Source organism: Macaca thibetana, chromosome 10 (genome assembly GCF_024542745.1).
Source record: "Macaca thibetana thibetana isolate TM-01 chromosome 10, ASM2454274v1, whole genome shotgun sequence".
NCBI classification, from domain to species: domain Eukaryota; kingdom Metazoa; phylum Chordata; class Mammalia; order Primates; family Cercopithecidae; genus Macaca; species Macaca thibetana.
Window position 1 is genome coordinate 30,628,160 of NC_065587.1, and position 18,500 is coordinate 30,646,659.

General features: G+C 51.8%; 2 protein-coding genes and 2 non-coding genes across 4 annotated transcripts in view; 1 reads left to right on the top strand and 3 right to left on the bottom strand.

Annotated features, from left to right (window-relative positions):
- Positions 1-12,868, bottom strand: part of UBE2L3 (ubiquitin conjugating enzyme E2 L3) — an 87,107-nt gene extending 74,239 nt beyond the window's left edge. Inside the window, exon 1 of the mRNA XM_050746415.1 lies at positions 12,865-12,868. The gene's annotated coding sequence lies outside the window, so the exon portion shown is untranslated. The remainder of the gene's footprint in view (positions 1-12,864) is intronic.
- TMEM191C (transmembrane protein 191C) overlaps positions 1-18,500 on the top strand; it is a 288,801-nt gene that overhangs the window by 198,812 nt on the left and 71,489 nt on the right. The window lies entirely within an intron of this gene.
- LOC126929917 (small Cajal body-specific RNA 18) lies at positions 173-255 on the bottom strand. The gene has a single exon (XR_007717349.1). It is a non-coding gene; the product is annotated as a small Cajal body-specific RNA 18 (non-coding RNA).
- Positions 340-483, bottom strand: LOC126929921 (small Cajal body-specific RNA 17). The gene has a single exon (XR_007717353.1). It is a non-coding gene; the product is annotated as a small Cajal body-specific RNA 17 (non-coding RNA).

An 18,500-nucleotide genomic window follows, 5' to 3' on the forward strand; every position in this document is an offset into this window, starting at 1 on the left:
CATTAAAATGTTCATAGTAAAAACATATTTTAGAAGTTGAAGCACAACCAAGGAAAACATGAGCCTGGCTTTCCTCCCTCTCACTACCGTGCAGTGGGTCTGCAAGGGCTACAGAAATGTTTTCCTGGCCAGGGAAGGGAGGGTGCACCCTTCTGCTTTTTTTTTTTTTTCCTTGCTGCAGTCTATTCCCAGAACACACTCCACCACGTGGTTCCCAGAACTCAGATTGTGCAGTGGCCACATCATCATTGGCTGGGGCCCACAGTCACAGCAGCAGAGGCCTCCCTAAACTCCCTGTCCTCTAGCCCCACCCACCGTCCCCTGCTCCTCACGCCCCCATGCTGGGTTCCCTGGCCTCACTTCCCTTGCCATGTTTTCATAATCCTCTCAGGCTCTGGGCATGCAGCGCTGCCCACGGTAGGACCAGATCATATAAGGAAAATACTGCAGTCTTATCTGGGGGCTGCACTGGGGACCTGAGAACACCTTATTCTACCATACCTGCTGCACCTCATCTGACGCTAACTTCTCTGCTTTGCTCAAGGTCCCTAGGCCCTGAATTCTTACTTTTTAAGGTCAGCTTGGCTCAGGCTGTGCTAGTTTGACTGCTGAGGGTCCTATTAAGAGCCAGGACTGAGGAGCAGGGCCTAAAAGACTACTCTGGGCCACATCTTCCCCGAGGGCATCCCCACAGGGAGGCTGTGTGCTGCTGAGCCCTTTGCGAAGGGTGAGTAGTCAGTAGTGTCTCCCAGCTTCAGATAGCTATTGTAGCTCACTGCTTTTCTTTTCTTTTTCTTTTCTTTTTTTTTTTTTTTTTGAGACGGAGTCTCACTCTGTCACCCAGGCTGGAGTGCAGTGGTGCGATCTCCGCTCACTGCGAGCTCTGCCGCCTCCCGGGTACACGCCATTCTCCTGCCTCAGCCTCCCGAGAAGCTGGGACTACAGGGGCCCACCACCACGCCTGGCTAATTTTTTTTTGTATTTTTAGCAGAGACGGGGTTTCACCGTGTTTGCCAAGATGGTCTCGACCTCCTGACCTCGTGATCCACCCGCCTCGGCCTCCCAAAGTGCTGGGATTACAGGCGTGAGCCACCGCGCCCGGCCAGCTCACTGCTTTTCTGAGTCCCTTCCTGTGAAGGACCACCTTGGGATGGCATTTCTTTTTTTTTTTTTTTTTTTCTTTGGAGACAGAGTCTTGCACTGTTGCCCGGGCTGGAGTGCAATGGCACCATCTTGGCTCACTGCAACCTCTGCCTCCCAGGTTCACACGAGTCTCCTGCCTTAGCCTCCTGAGTATCTGGGGTTACAGGTGCACACCACTACACCCGGCTAATTTTTTGTATTTTTAGTAGAGACAGGGTTTCACTATGTTGGTCAGACTGGTCTTTTTTTTTTTTTTTTTTTGAGACGGAGTCTCGCTCTACCACCCAGGCTGGAGTGCAGTGGCCGGATCTCAGCTCACTGCAAGCTCCGCCTCCCGGGTTTACGCCATTCTCCGGCCTCAGCCTCCCCAGTAGCTGGGACTACAGGCGCCCGCCACCTCGCCCGGCTAGTTTTTTGTATTTTTTAGTAGAGACGGGGTTTCACCATGTTAGCCAGGATGGTCTCGATCTCCCGACCTCGTGATCCGCCCGTCTCGGCCTCCCAAAGAGCTGGGATTACAAGCATGAGCCACCACATCCGGCCTTCTTTTCCTTTTTTTTTTTTTGTTTGAGATGGAGTCTCGCTCTGTCACCCAGGCTGGAGTGCAGTGGCACAATCTCAGTTCACTACAAGCTCAGCCTCCTGGCTTCATGCCATTCTCCTGCCTCAGCCTCCCCAATAGCTGGGACTACAGGTGCCCGCCACCACGCCTGGCTAATTTTTTGTATTTTTAGTAGAGACGGGGTTTCACCATGTTAGCCAGGATGATCTCAGTCTCCTGACCTCGTGATCTGTCCACCTTAGCCTCCCAAAGTGCTGGGATTATAGGTGTGAGCCACCACACCCGGCTCTTTTCCTTTTTTTGAGGCAGAGTCTTCGTCTGTTGCCCAGGCTGGAGGGCAGTGGCACAATCACAGCTCACTTGCAGTCTTGAGCTTCAGGACTCAAATGATTCTCTCACCTCAGCCTCCCAAGTAGCTGGGACCACAGATGTGCACTACCACGCCTGGCAAATTTGGTGTGTGTGTAGAGACAGGGGTCTTACTATGTTGCCCAGGCTGGTCTGAAACTCCTGGGCTCAAGAATCCACCTGCCTCAGCCTCCCAAAGTGCTGGGATTACAGGCCTGAGCCACCACACCTGGTGCCTGGCTAATTTTTTAATTTTTTGGTAGAGATGGGGTCCCGCTATGTTGCCCAGGCTGATCTGGAACTCCTGCGTTCAAGTGGTTCTCCTGCCTTGGCCTCCCGAAGTGCTGGCATTACAGGCCTGAGCCACTGCACACAGTGAACATTTCTTTTTCTTTTTTTTTTTTTTGGAGATAGAGTTTCACTCTTGTTGCCCAGGCTGGAGTGCAATGGCACGATCTCAGCTCACCACAACCTCTGCCTCCCAGGTTCAAGCAATTCTCCTGCCTCAGCCTCCGTAGTAGCTGGGATTATACGCATGTGCCACCACGCCCGGCGAATTTTGTATTTTTAGTAGAGATGGGGTTTCTCCATGTTGGTCAGGCTGGTCTCAAACTCCCGACCTCAGGTGATCCACCTGCCTCGGCCTCCCAAAGTGCTGGGATTACAGGCGTGAGCCACCGCGCCCGGTGACATTTCTTTATTTGTCCCATTTTGCAGAAGAGCCTCCTAAGGCTCAGAGGGGCTCCTCATCTAAGGTCACATCATGGCTCAAAGTCACCTCCTCCATAGACTTCCCAGGCTGCCCCTCTGGGAGGGCGGGAATGAGGGGTGGTCTTTATCCTTCTCTCCTTCTCTTTCATACCCTTTCGCTTCCCCATGTCCAGCAACACTGTCAGAGGAAAGACACTTCCAGAATACCCAGGTACAAAAAAAAAAAGAGAGAGAGAAAATAAGGAAAGGACACTGACTTCTTCGGTGTCATCAGAAATGACCAGAAGCACCTTGGGGCAGAAGGACCAGAGCTACCAACTGGTTCCATGGAAAGTTCATGAACTGGCGCCACTGGGTTCTACCACACTGTCCCTGCGGTTAAAGGTGGGGATAGGGAAGGCACAGGCCTGAGGGCTGTCTCAACCCAACACACTTACTGCTGCCTTATCCTCAAAGAACACACCAGATGGCTGGGCGCGGTGGCTCATGCCTGTAATCCCAGCACTTTGGGAGGCCGAGGCGGGTGGATCACCTGAGGTTAGGAGTTTGAGACCAGCCTGGGCAACATGGCGAAACCCCATCTCTACTAAAAATATAAAAATTAGCCGGACGTGGTGGTGCATCCCTATAGTCCCAGATACTCAGAAGGCTGAGGCAGGAGAATCACTTGCAGCAGTGAGCCAAGATAGCACCACAGCACTACAGTCTAGGCAACATAGTGAGACCCCAACTCTTTAAAAATAAATAAATAGGCTGGGCCCAGTGCGGTTGCTCATGCCTGTAATCTCAGCACTTTGGGAGGCCGAGGCGGGTGGATCATGAGGTCAGGAGATCAAGGCTATCCTGGCTAACACAGTGAAACCCCATCTCCACTAAAAAAAATACAAAAAAATTAACTGGGCGTGGTGGTGGGCACTTGTAGTCCCAGCTACTGGGGAGGCTGAGACAGGAGAAGGGCATGAACCTGGGAGGCGGAGCTTGCAGTGAGCTGAGACCGCACCACTGCACTCCAGCCTGGGCAACAGAGCGAGACTCTGTCTCAAAATAAATAAATAAAAATAAATAAATAAATAAATAAGGCAGGGTGCCATGGCTCACACCTGTAATCCCAGCACTCTGGGAGGCTGAGGCGGGCAGATCACAAGGTCAGGAGTCGAAGACCAGCCTGACTAATACAGTGAAACCCTGTCTCTACTAAAAGTACAAAAAAATTGGCTGGGTACGGTGGCTCACGCCTGTAATCCCAGCACTTTGGGAAGCCAAGGTGGGCGGATCATGAGGTCAGGAGATCGAGACCATCCTGGCTAACACGGTGAAACCCCGTCTCTAGGCCAGGCGCGGTGGCTCACGCCTGTAATCCCAGCACTTTGGGAGGCCGAGGCGGGCGAATCACAAGGTCAGGAGATCGAGACCATGGTGAAACCCTGTCTCTACTAAAAATACAAAAAATGAGCCGGGCGAGGTGACGGGCGCCTGTAGTCCCAGCTACTCGGGAGGCTGGGGCAGGAGAATGGCGTGAACCCGGGAGGCGGAGCTTGCAGTGAGCCAGGATCGCGCCACTGCACTCTAGCTTGGGCGACAGAGCAAGACTCCGTCTCAAAAAAAAAAAAAAAAAAAAAGAAACCCCGTCTCTACTAAAAATACAAAAAATTAGCTGGGCATAGTGGCGGGTGCCTGTAGTCCCAGCTACTCGGGAGGCTAAGGCAGGAGAATGGCGTGAACCCGGGAGGCGGAGCTTGCAGTGAGCCAAAATCCAGCCACTGCACTCCAGCCTCAGAGATAGCGAGACTCCGTCTCAAAAAAAAAAAAAAAATCCAAAAATATTAGCCAGGCTTGGTGGCACACACCTGTAGCCCCAGCTACTCGGGAGGCTGAGGCAGGAGAATCACTTGAACCCTGGAGGCAGAGGTTGCAGTGAGCCAAGATAGTACCACTGCACTCCAGCCTGGGCGACAGAGCAAGACTCCATCTCAAAAATAAATAAAAAATAACATTAAAAATAAAGTTAATTTTTAAAATTTAATTTAAAAATGTAGGCCAGTCGCGGTGGCTCACACCTGTAATGCCAGCACTTCGGGAGGCCAAAGCGGGTGGATCACGAGGTCAGGAGTTCGAGACCAGCCTGATTAACATGGTGAAACCCCATCTCTACTAAAAATACAAAAATTACCTGGGTGTGGTGGCAGGTGCCTGTAATCCCAGCTACTTGGGAGGCTGAGGCAGAGAACTGCTTGAACCCTGGAGGCGGAAGTTGCAGTGAGCCAAGACTGCACCACTGTACTCCAGCCTGGTGACAGAGCAAGACTCCATCTCAAAAAAAAAAAATTAGTTGGGCATGGTGGTACACGCCTATAGTCCCAGCTACTTGGGAGGCTGAGGCAGGAGAAACGCTTGAACCTGGGAGGTGAAGCTTGCAGTGAGCCGAGATTGCGCCAATGCACTCCAGCCTGGGCAACAGAGTGAGACCCTGTCTCAAACAAAAAAGAAAAGAAAGAATAAATATCAGTGCCTCATAGTTGTAATCTCAGCACTTTGGGAGGCGAGGCAAATGGATCGCTTGAGCACAGGAATTCAAGACCAGCCTGGGCAACATGGCGAAACCCCGTATCTACTAAAAATACAAAAATTGGCCTGGTATGGTGGTTCACACCTGTGGTCCCAACTACTTGGGAAGCGGAGGTGCAAGAATTGCTTGAGCCTGGGAAGCAGTGGTTTCAGTGAGCCAAGATCGAGCCACTGCACTCCAGCCTGGGTAACAGAGTGAGACCCTGTCTCAAAAGAAAAATAAAACAAAATAAATGACAATGTAAAGGCAAATTTTGTCTATAGCAATATCATAATGGGACATTGAATTATTACAGTGCAGTTGTCATAATTAAGTTTACAATAGAATATCCTTGGCTGAAACCCAGACAAACTAAAATTACCAACTGCTTACAAACCATAAAGATCAGTAGTAGCAGTTGTTAGCTTACTAGTGAAAACTCAAATAGGTAAGGCTTTTTTTAGCAATGAGTCTCTCCTCAGTGAGGACCTGGGCACCCTCATTTTGAGTCTTGGTGTTTCTTTCCATCTGAAAGGGTGGGGTGGATCCCCAACTTTTTCAGTTCTTCCACCTGGTCCCCATTCTGTCATGGCATGATCATAGCTCACTGCAGCCTCAACCTCCAGAGCTCAAACCATCCTCCCACGTCAGCCTCCTGAGTATCTGGAAGCACGCACCACCACACCCAGCTAATTTATGTGTGTGTGTGTGTGTGTGTGTGTGTGTGTGTGTGTGTGTGTGTATGTAGAGATGAGGAGTTCTCGCCGTGTTGCCTAGTTTGGTTCCAACTCCTGGCCTGAAACCATCCTGCCTTTGCCTCCCATGGAATAGTCGATTTTTTTTTTTTCTTTTGAGATGGAGTCTCACTCTGTCACTCAGGCTGGGGTGCAGTGGTTCAATCTTGGCTCACTGCAACCTCCTGGGTTCAAGCAATTCTCCTTCCTCAGCCTCCCGAGTAGCTGGGATTACAGATGCATGCTACCATGCTCGGCTAATTTTTTTTTTTTGAAACGGAGTCTTGCTCTGTTGCCCCGGCTAGAGTGCAGTGGCACCATCTCGGCTCACTGCAAGCTCCGCCTCCCAGGTTCACACCATTCTCCTGCCTCAGTCTCCCAAGTAGCTGGGACTACAGGCACCCGCCACCATGCCTGGCTAATTTTTTGTATTTTTAGTAGAGGCAGGGTTTCACCATATTAGCCAGGATGGTCTCGATCTCCTGACCTCGTGATCCGCTTGCCTCAGCCTCCCAAAGTGCTGGGATTACAGGCGTGAGCCACCGCACGTGGCCATGTCTGGCTAATTTTTTTTTGAGACAGAGTCTCACTCTGTCACCCAGGCTGGAATGCAGTAGTGTGATTTCGGCTCATTGCAACCTCCGCCTCCTGGTGCAAGTTATTCTCATGTCTCAGCCTCCCGAGTAGCTGGGATTGCAGGCATGCACCACCACACCCAGCTAATTTTTTGTATTTTAGTAGAGACAGGGTTTTGCTATGTTGGCCAGACTGGTCTTGAACTCCTGACCTCAGATGATCTACCCGCCTCGCCTTGCTCCCAAATTTCTGGGATTACAGTTTGGAGCCACTGCACCCGGCCTATGGAATAGTTCTGAATGCCTTGCCTAGCTAGGGATCATTGCACATGTTGTATGCAGGGTAAACTGCCGCTGAAGGATCTATACCAGGTGTTGGTGAAGATGCAATGGGGTTGCCCCAGCGTCCTTGTGGCTGAGCGCAGTGGCTCACGCCTGTAATCCCAGCACTTTGAGGCCGGGCGCGGTGGCTCAAGCCTGTAATCCCAGCACTTTGGGAGGCCGAGACGGGCGGATCACGAGGTCAGGAGATCGAGACCATCCTGGCTAACACGGTGAAACCCTGTCTCTACTAAAAAATACAAAAAACTAGCCGGGCGCGGTGGCAGGCGCCTGTAGTCCCAACTACTCGGGAGGCTGAGGCAGGAGAATGGCGTGAACCCGGGAGGCGGAGCTTGCAGTGAGCTGAGATCCGGCCACTGCACTCCAGCCTGGGTGGTAGAGCGAGACTCCGTCTCAAAAAAAAAAAAAAAAAAAAAAATCCCAGCACTTTGGGAGGCCGAGGTGGGTGGATCATGATGTCAGGAGTTCAAGACCAGCCTGGCCAAGATGGTAAAACCCTGTCTCTACCAAAAATACAAAAAAAATTTAGCTGGGCATGGTGGCTCGCGCCTGTAATCCCAGCCACTTAGGAGGCTGAGGCAGAGAATTGCTTGAACCTGGGAGGCAGAGGTTGCAGTGAGTCAAGATCGTGCCACTGCACTCCAGCCTGGGAGACAGAATAAGACTCTGTCTTAGGAAAAAGAAAAAGCAAAAACCTACCACCTTGTACTTCGTTCAACAGAGTGTCCAGTTGCTCCATGGCGCCTGCACTCCAAGGCTGCCTCCACCCGTGCCACACTCTCACCAAAGCAGAGCCCCCACTGCTCAGCCCAGAGACCTGCTCAATCCTTCTTGTTCACTGGAGCCCTTGATGGCCTGCGACCTTGATTGGCAGGTCCTTGGCTTCCTTCCCTTGGCATAATGTCCTTTAGCTTCATCCATGTTGTAGTATGTGTCAGAATTTCCATCCTTTCATGAGTAATTGTTTAAGGCCAGGGTGGTGGCGCAAGCCTGTAGTTCTAGCACTTTGGAAGGCCAAGGTGGACGGATCGCTATAGCCGAGGAGTTGGAGACCAGCCTGGGTAACATGGCGAAACCTCATCTCTATTATTATTATTTTGAGACAGAGTCTTGCTCTGTCACCCAGGCTGGAGTGCAGTGGCACCATCTTGGCTCACTGCAACACCCGTCTCCCAGGTTCAAGTGATTCTCCTGCCTCAGCCTCCTGAGTAGCCAGGATTATCGGCTGCCCGCCATAACGCCTGGCTAATTTTTTTGTATTTCCAGTACAGGCAGGGATTCACCATGTTGGCCAGGATGCTCTCTAACTCCTGACCTCAGGTAATCTACTTGCCTCAGCCTCCCAAAGTGTTGGGATTACAGGCATGAGCCAGTGCATCTGGTCTTCATCTCTTTTATTTTATTTTATTTTATTCTATTTTATTTTTTGAGACAGGGTCTTGTTTTGTCTCCCAGGCTGGAGTGCAGTGGCGCAATCTTGGCTCACTGCAGTCTCTGCCTCCTGGGTTCAAGCGATTCTCTTGCCTCAGCCTCTCGAGTAGCTGGGACTAGAGGCATGTGTCACCACGCCCAGCTAAGTTTTGTATTTTCAGTAGAGATGGGGTTTCACCATGTTGCCCAGACTGGTCTCGAACTCCTGACCTCAAGTGATCCACCCACCTCAGCCTCCCAAAGTGCTGAGATTACAGGTGTGAGCCACCACACCCGGCCTCATCTCTATTATTTTAAAAAACATATTTTTTGGCCAGGTGTGGTGGCTCATGCCTGTAATCCCAGCACTTTGGGAGGCCAAGGCGGGTGGATCACAAGGTTGGAGTTCGAGACCAGCCTAGCCTATATGGTGAAACCCCGTCTCTACTAAAAATACAAAAATTAGCCAGGCGTGGTGGTGTGTGCCTGTAGTCCCAGCTGCTTGGGAGGCTGAGGCAGAAGAATCACTTGAACCTAGGAGGCGGAGGTTGCAGTGAGCTGAGATCATGCCACTGTACTCCATCCTGGGCAACAGAGCAAGACTCTGTCTCAAAAAAAAAAAAAAAAAGCAGGCCGGGCGCGGTGGCTCAAGCCTGTAATCCCAGCACTTTGGGAGGCCGAGACGGGCAGATCACAAGGTCAGGAGATGGAGACCATCCTGGCTAACACGGTGAAACCCCATCTCTACTAAAAAAATACAAAAAACTAGCCGGGCGAGGTGGCGGGCGCCTGTAGTCTCAGCTACTTGGGAGGGTGAGGCAGGAGAATGGCGTAAACCCAGGAGGCGGAGCTTGCAGTGAGCTGAGATCCGGCCACTGCACTCCAGCCTGGGCGACAGAGCGAGACTCCGTCTCAAAAAAAAAAAAAAAAAAAAAGCATATTTTTATATTGTTTAAAATTATTATTAATATTTATTTTATTTTATTTTTTAATGGAGTCTTGCACTGTCACCTGGGCTGGAAAATGGTATGATCTTGACTCACTGCAACCTCTGTCTCACAGGTTCAAGTGATTCTCCTGCCTCAGCCTCCCGAGTAGCTGGGATTACTGGTGCCTGCCACCACTCACGGCTAATTTTTCTCTATTTTTAGTAGAGACAGGGTTTCACTATGTTGGCCAGGTTGGTCTCTAACTCCTGACATCATGATCTACCCACCTTGGCCTCTCAAAGTGCTGGGATTATAGGCATGAGCCACCGTGCCTGGCCTATTATTTTTTTCTTTTTATTTTCATATTTTTTCTTCTTCTTCTTGTTACTTTTTACAAGTTTTATTTATTTATTTATTTTTTTTTTGAGACAGAGTTTCACTCTGTTGCCCAGGCTGGAGTATAGTGGGGCAATCTCGGCTCACTGCAACCTCTGCCTCCCAGGTTCAAGCCATTCTCCTGCCTCAGCCTCCTGAGTAGCTGGGATTACAGGTGCCTGCCACCATGCTCGGCTAATTTTTTTAGTGGAGATGGGGTTTCACCATGTTGGCCAGGCTGGTCTCAAACCTCTCACCTCAAGTGATCCACCTGCCTTGGCCTCCCAAAGTGCTGGGATTACAGGCATGAGCCACTGCACCCGGCCTATTCCTTTTTTATTTTTATTTTTTTTGAGACGGAGTTTCACTCTTGCTGCCCAGGCTGGAGTGCAATGGCACAATCTCAGCTCACTGCAACTTCACCTTCCAGGTTCAAGCAATTCTCCTGCCTCAGCCTCCTGAGTAGCTGGGATTACAGGCACGCACCACCATGCCCAGCTAATTTTGTATTTTTAGTAGAGATGGGGTTTCTCCATGTTGGCCAGACTGGTATCGAACTCCTGACCTCAGGTGATCTGCTTGCCTCGGCCTCCCAAAGTGCTGGGATTACAGGTGTGAGCCACTGCGCCCGGCCAATTAATATTTTTTAGGAGACTGGGGTCTCACTATATTTACCAGGCTGCTCTCAAACTTCTGGCCTCAAGAGTTCCTTCTGCCTCAGCCTCCCAAAGTACTGGGATTACAGGCATGAGCCATTGCACCAGGTCTTTATCTAGGTTTTTCTATTGTCTGTCTGTCTTCATCTAACCATCCCCTACCAGAGTGTGCCTGGCCAATTTTCTTCCCTTCTTCCACCCCATCTTTTTTTTTTTTTTTTTGAGACAGCGTCTCACTCTGTCACCCAGGCTGGAGTGCAGTGGCATGATCTAGGCTCAATGAACCTCCACCTCCTGGATTCAAGCGATTCTCATGCCTTGGCCTCCAGAGTAGCTGGGATTATAGGCATGTGCTACCACACCTGGCTAATCTTTGTATTTTTAGTAGAGTGGGGGTTCCCCCATGCTGTCTATGCTGGTTTCCAACTCCTGGCTTCAAGTAATTCACCTGCCTCAGCCTCCCAAAGTGCTGGGATTATAGGGATGAGCCACCACACCTGGCCTCCGTCCTTTTTAAGACTGAATAATAGTCCATTGTGTGTTATGTAACGCATTTTGTTTATCCATTCATCTGTCAATGGATACTTCAGTTGTTTCTACCTTTTAGCTACTGTGAATAATACTGCTGCTCTTCTTTACATTTTTTCAAAGCACTAGATCCCTGTGAGCCCACAGCCTAGAAATGGAGTCTGAGCACAGCAAGCCACAAGACAGCTGCTTCTGCAGAGGGGACAGCCTGGGACCTCTTGGGTGAGGGACAACAGGCTTGGAGGTTGGCAGGCTGCTCTCTGACAGAGAAGCGGGGACAAGTATGGTTCCCACACACTAGGGAAGCAATGAAAGACTAGCAAGAGAATAGAAACTTTAATTCATGCACTGTCAGGCCAGGCATGGTTGTGCAGACCTGTAATCCTAGCGCTTTGGAAGGCCGAGGTGAGCCACTGTGCCCTGTCTGTTTTGTTTTTTGAGACAGAATCTGGCTGTCACCCAGGCTGGAATGCAGTAGCACGATCATAGCCTCAACTTCCTGGGCTCAAGTGATCCTCCCACCTCAGCCTCCTGAGTAGCTGGGACTACAGGTGCCTGTCACCAGTCTAGCAAGTTTTTTTTTTTTTTTGAGATAGCGTCTTGCTCTGTCAGACAGGCTGGAGTGCAGTAGCACGATCTAGGCTCACTGCAACCTCTGTCTCCTGGGCTCAAGCAATTTTCCTGCCTCAGCCTCCCGAGTAGCGAGATTACAGACATGCACCACCACACCCAGCTAATTTTTGTATTTTTAGTAGAGATGGGGTTTCACCATGTTGGCCAGGGTTTCAAACTCCTGACCTCAGGTAATCCACCCATCTCAGCCACCCAAAGTGCTAGGATTATAGGCGTAAGCCACCACAGCCAGCAATGGTTTTGCATTTTTTTTTTTGTAGAGATAGAATTTTGTCATGTTGCCCAAGCTGGTCTCAAATTCCTGGGCTCAAGCAATCCACCTACCTTGGCCTCCCTACAGGCATCAGCCACTGCGCCTAGCCCTCAGCTAATTTTTACATTTTTGGTAAAGACAAGGTCTTGCTATGTTGCCCAGGCTGATCTCAAACACCTGGCCTCAAGTGATCCTCCTGCTTGGCCTTTCACAGCACTAGGATTATAGGTGTTAGCCACCACTTCCCACCTAGCCTGTTCTATCACTTTTTACTTAATTTCACAACTTTCCCTGACCATTGCCTCAAATCAGCTTTTTTTCTGACAGCTGCGTTGTAGTCTTTGTCAGAGTTATGAAGGGGCACCCCCATTCTTCACTCCAGCCCCCACCTATTTTATTTTCCTCCACAACCCTCATCACCCCCAAGCATGTTACCTAGGTTTTAATTAATTAATTAATTTATTTTTTTAAGACGAGGTCTCACTCTGTCACCGAGGCTGGAGTATGGAGTACAGTGGCGCAACCACAGCTCACTGCAGCCTTGACTTCCTGGGCTGTTGATCCTCCCACCTCAACCTCCCAAGTAGCTGGGACTGTAGGCATGAGCCACCATGCCTGGCTAATTTTTGTATTTTCCGTAGAGACAGAGTTTTGTGCAAGCCACTGCACCTGGTCGATCGTGTGTTTTGGGCAACTCTGGGAGCAGTGGCACAGGAAAGAAGAAAGGGAGTGGGGACAGGTGCCAACCCATCAGCTGGTGTAGATCTCCTCCTCTGGGAGGGTTACAGGTCCTGGGAGGAGGACCTCATGCCGCCACCAGGGGGCAGCCGAGATATGCTTAAGGGTCATTCCCCCAGGGACTGCACACCTGGCAGAGCTGCCTGGGCCACACCTGCCTGCCCAGTGTAAGGGGGAACAGGAAATACTGTATCTTTTTGACTGAGCAGGCCTGGAATCCACACCCTACCCAACCAGCTCCATTCTCTCCCTCCCTTCTCCCCAGAGCACCCTAGGCAGCCCACTCCCCACATACCGAGAGGGGCTGTCCTTCCAGGGGGGCAGTGACTAGTGTCAGGCCCGGTTATTCTGATGCCCACCCACAGAAAGGTCTCCTTCTTCACCCCTCTGGCAGCCCTGCTCCCCTAAATCCTCAACTTCAGAGGCCATGGGCAGTTTTAAAGAAGCATAAGGCTGGAGAGGCAGGGCCACAGAGTCACTGGGCTCCAGAACCCAGTCACTGGATCCAAATGCCAGCCTGCTCACGGACAGCTGCAAGGCCTCTCTGAGCCTCATTTTCCCAGACTGTGGCAGAACTGGTTTTGTTTTGAGCAGGTCAGGTGTGCAGAACACTTGGCCTGGTGTCAGAACCCAGAGAAAGACCCAGACAGCTGATGAGAAGCTGGGCGGCATGGCTTGTGCCTGCAATCCCAGCTATGGGGGAGGCAGAGGGAGGAGGATTACTTGAGACCAGGAGTTCGAGACAAGCCTCGGCAACATAGCAAGACTCTGTCTCTACAAAAAAAGTTTAAAAGAGGCCGGGCGCAGTGGCTCACGCCTGTAATCTTAGCATTTGGGGAGGCCGAGGTGGGTGGATCACAAGGTCAGGAGATTGAGACCATCCTGGCCAATATGGTGAAACCCTGTCTCTACTAAAAATACAAAAAATTAGCTGGGCGTGGTGGCACTCGCCTATAGTCCCAGCTACTCAGGAGGCTGAAGCAGGAGAATTGCTTGAACCCTGGAGGCGGAGGTTGCAGGGAGCCGAGATCGCACCACTGCACTCCAGCCTGGGTGACAGAGCGATACTCTGTCTCAAAAAAAGAAAAAAAGAAAAAAAAAGAAAGCAGATGAGGGCACAGGTCGCGGGTGGGGGCAAGGGAGCATGGTTCTAAGCCCCGGCTTGGCTCCCCCTACAGAGCCCTGAGAATCTGGAGACTTTCATCAGAAGGGAAGGCCACACAGGTCTAGCAAGGTTGGCAGGCTGCTGGGGGATAGGGGTGGGCTGGGAAGGAGGTGGATGCCTGGCTGTGGCCTGCACCAGGCCCCTTTCCTGACTGACTGCAGGACCTGGAGGCCCAAAACCTGTCCAGTCCAGACCTGCCCAGGAGGGGACCGAGGGGGGATGGGCAGCCCAGCCAGCCTGAAGGCAGAGGAGCCTAACGAGTGGGCGAAGGGGCGGCGTCCGGAGCGTTCTGGTGCAAGGGTCACTAAGCCTGTCCTGGCCCCATCTACCCCTGCCCAGGCACCTCTGGCCCATCTGCCCCCTCCACCTCTCGCTGACCTGCCCCCTCTCGCTTGCTGCTGCTATGGATTTTGAAAGCATGAGGCTAACTGATCAGTTTCAGAGTCATCGTAAAAAATCTGGAGAAGATTTCACAAGAACATGATATGAAAGATATGATTTTTTTTTAAAAGCTCAGAGCTATCTCTGCAGCCTATTTTAAGCTCATTCCACCTTCTGGTCACACCCTCCTCTCCCTGTCTCACTCCTGGGGTGGTTGAATTTGGAGGCTGGGTGGGGTGTGCAGGAGGTCAGGTGTTCCATCTGAGGTGGAACACGATGGGCCAACTCTCGTCTTGTGAAACCGTGCACATTGCCAGGTGGAGCCGGCTCCAGGAACCTAGGCACAGAGGGTTCCACACACGGTGGCACTGCTGACACCCCAGCCGGCCCCACAGGTCCTGCCAGCCTCCAGGCTCAGCCCCACCTGTCCCTGTTTTAGGTGGTGGGTGGGGTCTATAATGGGTCTGTTCCCCCAGGCTGGAATGCTCTGTTTGGAAGATCTCCTAAACATCCCTGGCCCACAGGGCCCATCCACCCTCCCCATAAAGCGCTAGCCCTCACTATCTATATCTGATATCTACAGGCTTATGTGCCCTCTTTTTGCCCTCTCACAGGGTCCCCAGAAGCCCCAGTAAATCCTCCTGTCACTACCTGGCTGGCTGTACCTACCTTGGTGGAACTCCAGGACCTGGGCCTCAGTCTTAGGGTCACCACGGTGCACAGCCTCTTGGTCAGGGTGCTTTGGGTCGAAGGCGCCCTCCTGAGGGCGAGGTACCTTCCTGCCCAGCCTGAGAATGGAGTGGGGGCTGAATCTGAACCCTGGCCCAGTCACTTCTCAGTTGAGAGACCTCAGGCAGTTCCTTTGTTTTTTGACTTTCAGCCTCAATTTCCTCTTCCCTAAAATTGGCCTTCCAGCTGCCCTGTGCCTACAGCCAACTCACTCCCCCAGGTGTCCTTCCAAAGCACCCTCCACCACTTCTTGCAGGCAGTGTTCCCCCATTCTCCCCTCCCTTACAGGATTTAGCTTCCCCTCCCACATGGTTGGACAGCCCTTAGGCATAATCCCAAAACGCACCCAGGAATTACTCATTCATCCTGCTACCTTTCCCTTCAGACTGTCTTACTCCACCCTGCACCCTGAATGCAGGCACGTGGACCTGGTGTGGACCAGGCATCGGGATTTGTGGACCAACCCATTTCCAACTTAGGAAAGGCACCAACCAGCGTGTGAATGAGAAGCATTGGACTGGGGCTCTCAGCGGCCATACTTCCCCTAGAAAACTGACCTTTCCTGAGCTCACATATTGCTCAGCACAATGTACCCAGATGGTTTCATTATTCGCCGCTTTTACATAGGGAATAACTCAGATTTGGAGAGGGGTGTGGTCATTTGTCATGATCATTTAGCAGGTTGGGGGCAGAGCTGAGGGCCTGAACCCAGGTGTGTCCCTTTGACCAATGCCCTTATCTGTAGGATTCCTTCCCCCACCCTGGGGCAGGGCCTGGGTCTAGGGAGGAGGCCAGAGAGAGATAGGAATTCAAATTGGTGGTGCTGGTGGTGGGGGAGGGCGAGGCCCTGGGAGTGGCCAGCACTCAGGGCTTGGGCAACAGGGTGCTCTGCAGAGCCACTGGGTGGGGGGAACAGCAGGGGCAGGCACAGACCTGCTGAGTCAGAGATGCCGCAGGGACTCCAGGGTGAGGCGTTTGGCAGATGGCTGTGGGCTGGGGCCTGGCAAAAGTACCCCAGGGTGGTGGGTCAAGGAGTAGAATTGGGTGCTGAGGCCCCAACCAGGACCAGGGGATGTAAGAAGGAGGAGGCCGTGGAGAGGGCAGGGGGCAACATTTTCCGGAAGGAGGGAGTGGTCAGTCTCCACAAGGTCAGGCGAGATAAGCGCTGCTGCACCCAACCTCCCTCGTGACTGTGACCAGAGGCTGTTGCCCCAACTCAGGGGCTTCCTAGCATCTTAGCCATGAGGGATATGTGTTGCCCCCCTACCCCCTGCCATCTGAGGCGCTGTTGGGCCCTGGTGATGGAGGAAGGCTCCCCAAAGAAAACTAGGGAGCTAGAATTTGGAAATTCCATGCCATTAGGCCTTGGTCCACTCCCACTCTCTTTTTATTTTATTTATTTATTTATTTATTTATCTTGAGACGGAGTTTCGCTCTTATTGCCCGGGCTGGAGTGCAATGGTGTGATCTCAGCTCGCTGCAACCTCCACCTCCCGCGTTCAAGCAATTCTACCACCTCAGCCTCCCGAGTAGCTGGGATTACAGGCGCCCAACACCACGCCCCGACTAATTTTTGCACTTTTGTAGAGACAGGGTTTCACCATATTGGCCAGGCTGGTCTTGAACTCTCGACCTTGAGTGATCTGCCTGTCTCGGCCTCCTAAAGTGCTGGGATTACAGGCGTGAGCCACCACACCAGGCCCTCTTTTTATTTTAGACACAGGGTCTCACTCTGTTGCCCACACTGGAGTGCAGTGGTGCCATCATAGCTCACTTCAGCCTCAACCTCTCCAGGCTCAAGCAATCATCCCACCTCAGCCTCCCAAGTAGCTGGGACTACAGGTGCCACCACTGCGCCTGGCTAATTTTTTTAGAAGTTTTTTGTAGAGACAGGGTCTTGCTGTGTTGCCTAGGCTGGTCTGGCCTCCTGACTCTGTCTCCCAAAGTGTTGGGATTACAGGTGTGAGTCATTGCACACAGCCCATCCCTTTGACTACAGGAGACAAGCCAGAGCCCCAAAGAGGTTCTTGGTGCCTCAAGAACCCTGTTTCTCAGCCCACATTGAGGAGGGGATGTGTTTTCTCCACTCCTGCCCCACCTCCAAACTGCTAGAGAGGAACCTCAGCAGGGAAATGAAGCATTGCTTCACCTTGCCTCTACGTCTGGCCCTCGGGTACCCTCTCTGTCCACTTGACCCCCACTCCTCCAACCACTGAGGCTGTGCCGACCTTCTGTCTGCTCCATCCTATAACTACCTCACATTTGCACAACCCAGTGAAGCAGATATGGCTCTGAGTTCCATTTCACAGGTATGAAACTGAGGTCCATAGCAGTCAGTTCTAGGGCATCTGGCCGGTTAGTGGCACAGCCAGGATTTTTTTTTATTTTTATTTTTTATTATTATTTGTTTATTTTTTTTGAGACCAAGTCTCACTCTGTTGCCACACTGGAGTGTAGTGGCACAGTCTCAGCTCACTGCAACCTTTGCCTCCCGGGTTCCAGTGATTCTTCTGCCTCAGCCTCCCGAGTAGCTGGGACTACAGGTGCGCACCACCATGCCTAGCTAATTTTTTAGTAGAGACAGTGTTTCACCATGTTGTCCAGGATGGTCTCCACCTCTTGATCTCGTGATCTGCCCACCTTGGCCTCCCAAAGTGGTAGGATTACAGGGGTGAGCCACCACACTCAGCTTTTCTTTTTTATTTTGAGACTGAGTCTCGCTCTGTCACCCACGCTGGAGTGCAATGGAGCAATCTCGGTTCACTGTAACCTCCACCTCCTGGTTTCAAACAATTCTCCTGCCTCAGCCTCCCGAGTAGCTGGGATTACAGGCATGTGCCACCACGCCAGGTTAATTTTTTTTTTTTTTTTTTTTGTTAGTAGAAACAGGGTTTCATCATATTGGTCAGGCTGGTCTCCAACTCCCGAACTCAGGTGATTTGCCCACCTCGGCCTCCCAAAGTGTTGGGATTACAGTCTTGAGCCACCACGCCTGGCTGGATTTGGTTCCTGGTTTGACTGTCTCCCCATGGGCTTCACCGAGAAACAGGCCTGCTGGCCCTTTTCTCCACCCATCACGGAAGAACAACTGGGTCCCCTCCTTTACCCATCCTGGGGCCATTGTATCCTACACACAGACCCCAGAAAACAGACCCTGCCAGTCTAATGGTGGAGACAACTCCGAGATCAAACGGCACGTGACAGATTGATCACGAGCAGGAGACCCAGGACCTGGGGGAGACAGAGCAATTAATTCACAAACTACCTCAAGCAGAGGGCAAGCAAAGCTCCCTAAGAAAGTGGAGCCAGGCCAGGCACAGTGGCTCACGCCTGTAATCCCAACACTTTGGGAGGCTGAGGCCAGTGGATCATGAGGTCAAGAGTTCAAGACCAGCCTGGCCAAGATGGTGAAACCCTGCCTCTACTAAAAATACAAAAATGAGCCAGGCATTGTGGTGGGCGCCTGTAATCCCAGCTACTCGGGAGGCTGAGGCAGAGAATGGCTTGAACCCAGGAGGCGGAGTCTGCAGTGAGCCGAGATTGCGCCACTGCACTCCAGCCTGGGGGCGACAGAGTGAGACTCCGTCTCAAAAAAAAAAAAAAGAGGCCGGGCGCGGTGGCTCAAGCCTTTAATCCCAGCACTTTGGGAGGCCAAGGCGGGCGGATCACGAGGCCAGGAGATCGAGACCATCCTGGCTAACAGGGTGAAACTCCATCTCTAGGAAAAATACAAGAAATCAGCC